At 37.2% G+C, this 11308-nt stretch overlaps 1 non-coding gene across 1 annotated transcript; it reads right to left on the reverse strand.

Annotated features, from left to right (window-relative positions):
* Positions 1–10708: 10708 nt before the first annotated feature.
* LOC116269919 lies at positions 10709–10812 on the reverse strand. The gene has a single exon (XR_004177728.1). It is a non-coding gene; the product is annotated as a small nucleolar RNA U13 (small nucleolar RNA).
* Between the last annotated feature and the right edge of the window lie 496 nt (positions 10813–11308).

Raw genomic sequence — 11308 nt, forward strand, 5'->3', positions numbered from 1 at the left:
AGACTTGATGATTCAGAAATTCCAAGACTTGGAAGCTAAGGAACTATATTTTTAACAAACACTCCTTATGATTCATACCATGAGAAAAGTTGCAAAAACACTGATATAGACTAGCAGTATCTGTTATGTTCTATAATTATAAGCAAAATTCAAAATAAAATATTTTAATAAATGAATTTTTTAATGTGTACAACTTCTTATGCTCCTAGTTAAATTATCCAGTTAAATATTTTAATTAAAATTTACACTAAATATTTAAACTTTAAGTCCACCTGTCTTTTTCTCTGTAGATTCCACAAAGCAGTCAAATTTCATTCTCATTAGTGTATAAAAAATAATTGCTTTTAGTTTTAACTAATTTAGCATTAGAAGAATAAAAGCCAAGAATATTATAAAGCATTTCAGTAATATATAGTGCTATATGAATGTTTATTATAATAATTAACTGTAACAATTAAAATAATAATAGTTTATACCTACAAGACTTGACTTGTGAGTTAACCAGTTAGCTTCATTTTAATATGCTGTTAGCAAATCTCTAAGCTTCATAGAGACAAAGCTTGAAATATTACGCATAAAAACAACACAAAAATCTCTTCTGATTTGAACCCAAATTGCTTTTTTACTCTTTCTTTTTTTTCTGATGGACCTCTAGCTAATTGTACCTTTTAGGTTCAGAAACCTTTGTATTTTTAAGTGTTTGGCATCCAGATACAAATTTTCTATTTCCTTCAAAGATGACATTGTGGATGATGATTCTCTTGGTGCGCTGTATATGACAGGGACCCAGAGAAGTGAGAAAATGAAGAGGAAAAGGTGTGAGAAGAGTTGGATAGACTAGTGTATCACCAGCAGCTCTTTAAAAATGAATGATTATTCAACAGAGAGCATTTAATAAGCTCTTACTAGGAGCCAGCTACTGTCCTCACCGCCTGAACATAGCTACTAACTGTTCTGTTGATTCATTGTTTTCAGTTGTGCCTCCGAGCCCTGTGATCAGCTAGAGCAATGGCAATTGTTGGTGACTTACAGATAATTTTCGTTAAAAAGAGCGAGGCTGTTCTTGATTGCCGTAGGGCATAACTACCACACAGTGGCTGATGCTCTGTTTCAGAACTTCCTATAAGTTTGTGCATATGTTTATGTCTATCTTGTGTCAGTGCCGCCCCAAAAAGCTAATTGTTTATTTTGCTCTTATCCACTGTAGTTTGAGATGAACATGCTTTAGGGTTATTAAATCAGACATTAGACATTATCTGGAATCTAGATTATACCACCATATATTTGTTTATAAGTTGCTTTCACATTCTTCCTTAGTTGTTTCCTGCTAAATTATCTTTTTTGTTTTAGCTAGTACACTTCTACATTTTTTTCCGGGATAAAACTATGTATATGGAGGGTACTCAAATGTTGGTTCAATTAAATAAATATTTTGCCTAATTAACTACATTATAGTTTCTTGTTGGTGACTATTTCTCTTCTTTTGACATTCGGTAAGTAACATTGATGATAATTTCCGTAACTTAAATATTTGATATGTATTGTTTTGGGAAGGTCTGAAAGTACCAGTCATATGAAAAGTCTGAACACAGTCACTAACAATTCTCAACTATACCCTCAATGGTTGGATTAGGGAATTTTTTTCCATTCCAGGGACATTACAAAATACAAAAATTATACATAAGAGTTTTAAAGAAAGGATTTTGGTTACTTTTCCTTTTTTTTTCTTTTTTTTTTTCTTTTTTGAGATGAGCACTTGCTATTCTGCTCAGGTTGGAGAACGCTGGCTATTCACAGGCATGCTACAGACTTGAACTCCTGGTCACAAACAATCCTCCTGCCTCGGCCTCTGCAGTAGCTGGGACTGCAGGCACACATCACCAAGCTCAGCTCTTTTTACTTTTATTGTGTATGTATTCTATAAAACTGTTATGTATTTGTTTATATTTTGCTTAAAGGTTTTTCTTATTCTTAATGTTTCAATGTGTAGTCTTCCAAATTTGCTTTTATGCATAGATGCATTTTTTCATAAAAATGTGAGTGCACACTTACATTCTATTGTAATTAATTTATATGCATAATATCTCTTCATAAAGTTGCTCATTTTTTATTGAATGGACAGCTGATGAGGGTGAGGGTGGACAGGGTCTCACTATGTTGCCCAGGCTGTTGTTTGGCTTTTGCGTTTGTTGTTCTTTCTGGATGATGGTACAGATCTTTGAAATATTTGTATATTTCTTCAATATTTTACATACTAAGGAAAAAGAAACAAATGCAGACAGCTGATTAAAATATCATTTTCTTACTTAAGTAGGTTGAAAAGTGTGCCAGTAGGTAATATAATTTTTCATGACTTTGACCTTGGTGGTAACTTCTTAAAAAGTCAGAGCAAAGGTTATCCTATTATTACTTTGATTTGTAAGCCTTTACCATTCATGGTTTCCTCAATGCTCTAAGAAGTCCTTATAAGTATTGGCAAAAAAATCTTTGTAAGAATTTCCTTTCATATAAGAAGAGTCTTCTAGACCTTTGATTATGAACTTGGACACAGAATTGGAGTCCCAGTTATGCAACAGTCTAACTGCAATTATTCACTTATTTGTCTTCTTCCACTATGTGGACAAAGATCATGTTTTATTTGCCTTCCTATCCCTATCGCCCAGCACATAGCACTCAGTTAATACTTATTTAATGAAGCTTGAATGCATCCCTAATCTTGGACAGCTCACTCACAGTCTTTCTGAACTTCATATTTGTCATATGTAAAATAGACTGGTTACTCTCTAACATCATTTCCAGCTCTGACACTACAATTACGTGATCTGTGTATTCTGGAGCCAACTTCCCAAAACAATCTCTCTTGTTTGGGCCACTGAGATACGGCATTGCATTGTTTGCTTTATTATAAATGGCTTCTTAATCTCTGAATCATTCCTACTTAAAAGAGATTCAAAGAGCCTGTAGTATTGCTGTATATTTAGTGGAGAACAACTTGGAGAATTGCTTATTCGATATTTTATAGTTTCAAGCAGAGTTCCTACTCCATGAGAGCTCTGGAGATATTTTACATTCTTTTTAAAGTCGTCTTCTAGCTCAAGAAATTTGGTACCTATCTGTTTTGATTGATTTGGCTACGTTTCAACAAATTTGTTGGGTGACTAACAAGAGTTCAGAATGATTCAGATGATGGAATGATGGACTACCTAGTATTTAAGTCATTGGAGAGGCCAAGACATCTGTCCATCTATAACATTTTACAGCTATTCTTTACTACTTTATAATATAATTTGCTTGAAGAATGATAGAAATATAAGGGCTAGAATCGTACCATCAACACTGTAGAAGGTTAGAGTGGGAAGGATCTGAGGTTTGTTGTGAGGAGCCTCAGTGGCTGCCTAAAAGAGAGCTAGGAATATAGTGGGGGAAAGAAGACTAGGTAGGACTCTGAGTTCTCCTCATTCCAGTTTCTACCATCTCACCCAAGAGCAAACCCGTTTCTGTCCATTTCACCTGCTGATCTTCAGAATAAGTTTATTAAAAAATGTTCTGCTTCAAAATAAAATTTGGGCCTATTAATCTATTCCAACTTCTCATTTACAGATAGAGGCTCAGAAGGTTGTGATTTGCTCTTCAGAGAGGTCACTGAGAGATCTCCTAGACTGGGTTCTAATTTTCAAAGAGATTTTGAGGAAAAGAAATGTCAGAAGTAGCTGGGCACGGTGGCTCGCATCTGTAATCTCAACATTTGGGGCTGGGCATAGTGGCTCATGCTTGTAATCCCAGCACTTTGGGAAGCTGAGGCTGGTGGATCACTTGAGGTCAGGAGTTTGAGACCAGCCTGACCAACATGGTAAAACCCTGTCTCTACTAAAAATACAAAAAAAATTAGCTGGGGGTGTTGGCACCTGTCTGTAATCTTAGTTACTCAGATGGCTGAGGCAGAAGAATTGCTTGAGCTCAGGAGGTAGAGGTTGCAGTGAGCCAAGATCGTGCCACTGCACTCCAGCCTGGGTGACAGAGTGAGACTCCGTCTCAAAAAAAAAAAAAAAAGAAATCATTTTGGAAGGCCAAGGCAGGAAGATCACTTGAAGCCAGGAGTTCTGGACCAGCCTAGGCAAAACAAACAAGATGCTATCCCTACAAAAAAGAAAGAAATACTAGCCTGGCCAACATGGCCAAACCCCATCTCTACAAAAAAAATACAAAAATTAGCTGGGCATGGTGGCACATGCCTGTAATTTCAACTACTCAGGAGGCCGAAGCAAAAGGATTGCTTGAACCTGGGAGGCAGAGGAAGCAGTGAGCCAAGATGGCGTCACTGCACTCCAGCCTGGGCAATAGAGCGAGACTCCATCTCAATAAATAAATAAATGAATAAATAAATAAATAAATAGGAAAGAGAGCAAGAGAGAAAGAAAGAATAGAAGAGAGGGAGGGAGGAAAGGAGGAAGGAAAGAAGGGAGGAAGGGAGGGGACCCCTAAGTAGGGCCAAAGGTATATGTGTAAAAACCTACAGTAATAGAATATTTAACGTTTTAAAATTTCCAAAGCACTAATAAATACATACCATTTGATCTTCATAACAGACATGTAAAGCGAGTAATGTAGGTATCATTAACCTCAATTTACAGATGAGGAAACTGACACCAGGCAAGGTCAAGTGACATGCACAATGCCACAAGTGTTACAGCCTGAACCAGAACTCTAACATTTCTGACCTTCGACCCAGTGCTCTTTGTATTACACCACACTGCAGACTAAAGAGACATGACAAATAGGTCTGTCAACATACTTAGAGACGTGAGTTGGTAGTAGGTAGAAGATTCACACACATTCTGGCGCCCAGGGATATGATTTGGCAATGTGTAAGTTATCCTGGGCTGTCATTGCTCACAGTCTGAATCATGTACATATTCCCATTGGGGGAATATTTGAGCATCATACCCTAAGTGCTATTTTAGCAATAGCACTTTGCTAATTATGAAGACAAAATTACCTTATTAGATCATAAGGAAACCTGTCTTTTGGTTTTATCAGACATTTGTTTCTGCTGGTTAAAAATCGTTTGGTTTCCCTTATAAGAATTTACTTAGCCTAAATGTTTAATGTGGAAGAAAACTTAAAGATAAATTTTCTTCTGTATTAAAGTTTAATTTTTTTTCATTTTCTTTTCTCCTCCCGTCCTCTACTCTTGGCTACCTCCCTGCTAATTATTCATTATTGATCATGTAAAATATCTTTCTCAGGGTAAAAATCAAACTTAAAAAGAAATTAATTTATAACCTTACAAGACTCAATATATTATAGCAGATCGAAACATTTTAGAGGTTAGAATGTAAAAATGAGAGAATATTTGAAAAGAAAACTAGTCTTTCTGGGGAAACAGCTGTGAGGTACTTTTCAATGTAATGCTAAAATAGTTTGATGCTTGAGGTAAAAAGTCACATTTGGGGCCGGGCACGGTGGCTCACCCCTGTAATCTCAGCACTTTGTGGAGGCCGAGGTGGGCGGATTACTTGAGGTCAGGAGTTCAAGACCAGCCTGACCAACACGTTGAAACCCTGTCTCTACTAAAAATACAAAAATTAGCTGGGTGTGGTGGAGGGCGCCTGTAATCCCAGCTACTTGGGAGGCTGAGGCAGGACAGTCACCTGAACCTGGGAGGTAGAGTTTGCAGTGAGCCAAGATCATGCCATTACACTCCAGCCTGGGAAACAAGAGTGAAAACCCATTTCAAAAAAAAAAAAAAAAAGTCAAAAAGTCACATTTGGCTAGTTTGCCTTTCCTGGTACTCTAAAAAATGATTCTAGAGATCTTAAAGGATCAATTAACAGTTAATTTTTTTTTTTTTTTTTTTTTTTTTTTTTTTGAGACGGAGTCTCGCTCTGTCACCCAGGCTGGAGTGCAGTGGCCGGATCTCAGCTCACTGCAAGCTCCGCCTCCCGGCAATTAACAGTTAATTAACAATTAATGAATTGTGTCAAATACAGAGAAATCGTTTACGCTAATTTCACAGCACAAAACCCAGAATATTTAATTTGTCCATCTTGGGAGAACATAAGCATATTATCTGAGAAATTGCTATCATATTCATAAACTAGGATTAACTGACAAGTTTCCTCTCTTTGAAGAGGCTGTCCAGACGTCTTTGGCTTTCATAGGCCAGGTGGAAAGAGTATCATGGAGATATAGTCAGATCCTTTTTTTTTTTTACTTTTTCCAAGATGGAACAATATATGAAGATCCTAATGGATCCTTCTGTCTCTTGGAATTGGGTATAGATGAGAAAGAGAAAACAGTGAATAATAAGTGCCCTTAAACAATATATAAATTCATTTCTCTCTTACATAAAAGAAGTCCAGAAGTAAGTCATCCAGAGTTGGTATAACAGTTTTATGATCATCATGCACACAGAATTTTTCTACCCCATTGCTCTGCCACATGGCTTCTACCTAATAGCCCAGAAGCATTACTCACGCTTCAACCATCATGTTTTATTTCCAGCCCAAATGAAGGAGATGGAGATGATCTGTCTGCATGATTTCCCTTTAAGGAGCCTTCCTGGAAATTCAAAAGAACAATTTCAATGACATCTCATTTGTTAGAATTTAGTCACATACCTACATACCTACATACCTAACTGCAAGGGTTTTTTTTTTCTTTTCTTTTCTTTTCTTTTCGAGTGGCTATAAACCCAGCCAAAATAAAGTTTTCATCACTAAGAAAGGATGAGGAAGTAGATACTTGAGATTTTGTCTGACACAAGTCTTCTCTTTCCACCACCATTTTGGTTAACAGTTGCCAGACGCTTGAGCTGTATGAGTTTGCTTGAAACCCCCTTCCTCTTTTTTCCTAATCTGAACTCAAGTGTAAATAAATTGCTGTTCCTCTGGTCAAGTAAAAGAGAGATGAACTTGAGGAGTTTAATTTTTTCCCCTAAAACTCGCTGGGAAATGCATCTAAAGACATTGTTCAGACTACATGCAAGTTGCTTGTTGTGGAACTCCTGAAGAACTGAAACTCTCAGAATAAAACCCTATAGCATCACCACCATATCCCTAAAAATATATAAACCTAAATTTAAATGTTATTTAAAATGGCAGATGGGCCAAATAACCATGTTCCAAGCTGGTATGAAACTGTGTGTACTATGAGATTTTTCTGAGAAAAAAAAAATAGCCCAGGCAATTCAAATCTAAACAAGGAAACATCTCCAAATATCCTGTAATTTGTTTTCTAGCAAGCAACATGGGAATAATAGTTAAAGCCAGAAGAAATTTGAATAAACTCAGTTTTCATTTCAAAAATTCAAGGGACAGTCAAGGTCTATATGTCATGGTTAAAAATGTCAAAGCAAGAACAGAGGGCATAAGTATAACTGAATTTCAAAAATGATGATGATCATTATTTTTAAGAGACAAGATTCTTCCTTGTCACCCAGGCTGTAGTGCAATTGCACAATTATAGCTCACTGCAGCCTCAGACTTCTCATCTCAAGCCATCCTCCCACCTCAGCCTCCCAAGTAGCTAGGACTACAGGTATGTATGCACAACTGTGCCTGGTTTATTTATTTTTAAAAAATGTTTTTAGAGACAGGGTCTCACTATATTGCTCAGGCTGAAAAATTATTACTTATAAAAATTTGTTACATGAAGTAGAGGAAGTACTGCAGCTGTCTCAATGAACCTATAGACTGTCAATTCACAAAATGTTATGTTTGGTTGTGTGCAGTGGCTCACACCTATAATCTCAGCACTATGGGGGGCTGAGGTGGAGGACTGCTTCAGGTCAGAAGTTCGAGACCAGACTAGGAAACATAGTGAAATCCCATCTCTACAAAATAAAAATTTTTAAATTAGCTGGGCATGATGGTGTACTTCTGTAGACCCAGCTACTTAGGAGGCTGAGGCAGGAGAATCACCTGAGCCCAGGAGTTCCAGATTACGGTGAACCATGATTGTGCCCCTGCACTCCAGCCCAGGTGACAGAGCAAGACCATGTCTCAAAAAGAAAAAAAAAAGAAAAAAAAAAGTTTGTTCATTTCCCTAGCATATTGTTGACTCCAGATTAATCATCACTGTTTGGACAAATATTATCTACTGTGTTCCAGGCATGGTGCTAGGGGGGCAGAAGGAAACAATCTATCCCCTCAAAGAGTTCAGTTTGGTGATTACAAATTATTTGTAATTTTCATCTTTACAAATAACAGAATCATTGTATTCTGGGATCTCAGAACCAGGAATCTGGGATTAAGCAACATGGTTTGTCCACCAAGAATGAAGTAGAAAGAGCACAAGTTTAAGATTCAGAAAACTTCCATTTAAAGCTCAGCTCTGTCACTTACTATCTGTGCTTTTGAGCAGATTACTTCAACTTTCCTAATTTCAGTTTCTTCCTCTGAGAATTGAAACTAATGCCTACCTGTCAGGGTTGTTCCGAGGATTAAATGAAATAATATAAATGCTGTGCTTGGCACATGGGAGGTATTCAAACACTGTAATTATTATAATTATCATTAATTATTGTGTTATTTCCAAGAGTGGATTAGGTTCTACAGAATGCTTTGGAGAGTGCACATACAGTAAGAGCAATACATATGTAGAGCTTGCTATGATCTATGTACTGTTCTCAGCACCTTCCTCAGTAAGATTGGTATTTTAAAGCATAGCAACCATCCTTCAAGATATTATTTTTATCCCTGTTTTACAGTTGAGGAAATTAAGGCACAGAAAGTTGGGTAACTTGCCCAAGGTCACACAACTAAGTGACAAAGCTGAGATGTGAACCCAATCGCCATTTCTCCAGAGTCTGCACTCTCATTATTCTATCGCCACGAATAACTTAATTATTTAATTCGGGTTGCGTACAGTGGCTCACGCCTGTAATCTCAACACATTGAAAGGCCGAGGTGGGCAGATCACTTGAGGTCATGCGTTTGAGACCAGACTGGCCAACATGGTGAAATCTGTCTCTACTAAAAATATAAGAATTAGCCGGTGTGGTGGTGCATGCCTGTAATCCCACCTACTTGGGAGGATGAGGCAGGAGAATCGCTAGGACCTAGGAGACAGAGGTTGCAGTAAGCTGAGATCATGCTACTGCACTCCAGCCTGGGTGACAGAGTGACACACTGCCACGAAAAATAAAAATAATATTATTATTTAATCTGTAAATCATACATGAGACTAGAAAAATTTTCTGACTTTTGGTGATTAACTTTTGATACAATAGTACAACCTTGCTAGCTGGGCAAAGTGGCCCTAGTCTTAGGCACTGTGCTTTAGAAGGCCCTACATATCACGACGCAAAAAATATATTTTTTTTTTTTTCCTGAGATGGAGTCTCACTCTGTTGCCCAGGCTGGAGTGCAGTGGCACTATCTCGGCACACTGCAAGTTCCACCTCCCGGGTTCACACCATTCTGCTGTCTCAGCCTCCTGAGTAGCTGGGACTACAGGCGCCTGCCACCACACCCAGCTAATTTTTTTGTATTTTTAGTAGAGACGGGGTTTCACCTTGTTAGCCAGGATGGTCTTGATCTCCTGACCTCGTGATCCACCTGCCTCAGCCTCCCAAAGTGCTGGGATTACAGGCGTGAGCCACCATACACGGCCTCCCCCCAAAATAAATTTATTTAACAATACATGGGCACTTCTGATACTCAAGATCTGGCTCTTAGCATTGACTGTGTGTTCTTAAGCATCCACTCATGCTTAACAGCATTTAAGGCCCAGGAAAATGCTTCTTTATGTCTCTTATCCTATGTCATTAAATGAAAAGGCAATTGTGTCCATCATCTGTGCTATCTTCTGGATTATACCACCACAAGATATGAAGATGAACATGAGCAATTTAGGAGAATGTGAATAACAGAAGCACCTAGGTAGGAGAAGAGACTAACTTTTCAGATCTTTCAGTTAGCAAGAGTGCAAAAGATGTTTGTGTAATGCAGTATCATTTTCCAACACACAAAGTATCCATTTTCTTCTTCTTGTTTTTTTTTTTTTTTTTTTTTTTTTTGACACGGTGTTTTTCTCTGTCGCCCAGGCTGGAGCGCAGTGGCACGATCTCGGGTCACTGCAACCTCTGCCTCCCAGGTTCAAGTGATTCTCCTGCTTCAGCCTCCTGTGTAGCTGGAGGCCTGCACCACCACACTCAGCTACTGTTTGTATTTTTAGTGGAGACGGGGTTTGGCCATGTTGGCCAGGCTGGTGTCTCAGACTCCTGACCTGAAGTGATACACTCACCTAGCCCTCCCAAAGTGCTGGAATTACAGGCATGAGCCACTGTGCCTGGCCTTCTTCATGTTTTAATTTGTGTTTCCTGACTACTTGTGAACTAGTATTTTATTTGCAATAATTAAATATGGTGGCTGAGGAATATTTTCTAAGATAAAACAATTTATATTATTCAAGTGTGTGTATATGAAGGTTATACATAACATGTATGAAGTATGATACCATTTCTTTACATTGGCCACTGAATGGGCATTGAATGTGATCATTAAAAATGGTTTTATTGTTATTAAAATATTTAAATAGATGCAAATAGATTTTTAAAACATTTTTGTTTAATTACTTTGATTTAAAATTTTGACATTTTCAGAGCAGATAATGAATCTGAAAAAGAAGTTGATATTTAATGATTATAATTTGTTTTCCTCTTCAGAAATTTTAGGGAGATTCTTCTTTTGTTTCTTTTTTTTCACGTCAAACGGGTAATGTGACAACAGTGTAACAAGGTTCAAGGGTGGCATATCTCACACATGTGCATGAACACTCAATCATTACACTCATGAACTACAAAATGATCAGGAGAGATTATTTTGAATATTTTAGAAAAATACCTTTCAAACATTAAATAATGGGAATTTCCAGTTTTTGAATTTACTTTACATTTTTTGATGGAAGATATATTTGAACACTTTGAATACAGTCACTTTGGTTTTTTTTAATCTTTTAGGACTTTGAGAATGAGTACAAGTTAAGGTCAAGATAGAAACAGAAAATACAAAACTGAAATTCAGAGAAGAAATAACTAGGAAGAAAACTTGTCAAGATGGCAAAAAGAGAACATACTTTTTTTTTTTTCTAAAAGTTTGACAGTTTGATACCTGACTTTGAAATATTTAGACACATGATGTATAGGCTGCTATGTATCATCTGGTCCCACTATTACAAATGTTAGGGGTGGGCCTTTCAGACAGAGTCCATGCACAGTTACCACAGCAAGATCTTTTTTGCCTAACTTGTATTTTAGCAATTATAAAATAATATAATTAAATTAGTAGCCTCACAATTGGAGAAA

The sequence above is a fragment of the Papio anubis genome, chromosome 12 (genome assembly GCF_008728515.1).
Source record: "Papio anubis isolate 15944 chromosome 12, Panubis1.0, whole genome shotgun sequence".
NCBI lineage: Eukaryota > Metazoa > Chordata > Mammalia > Primates > Cercopithecidae > Papio > Papio anubis.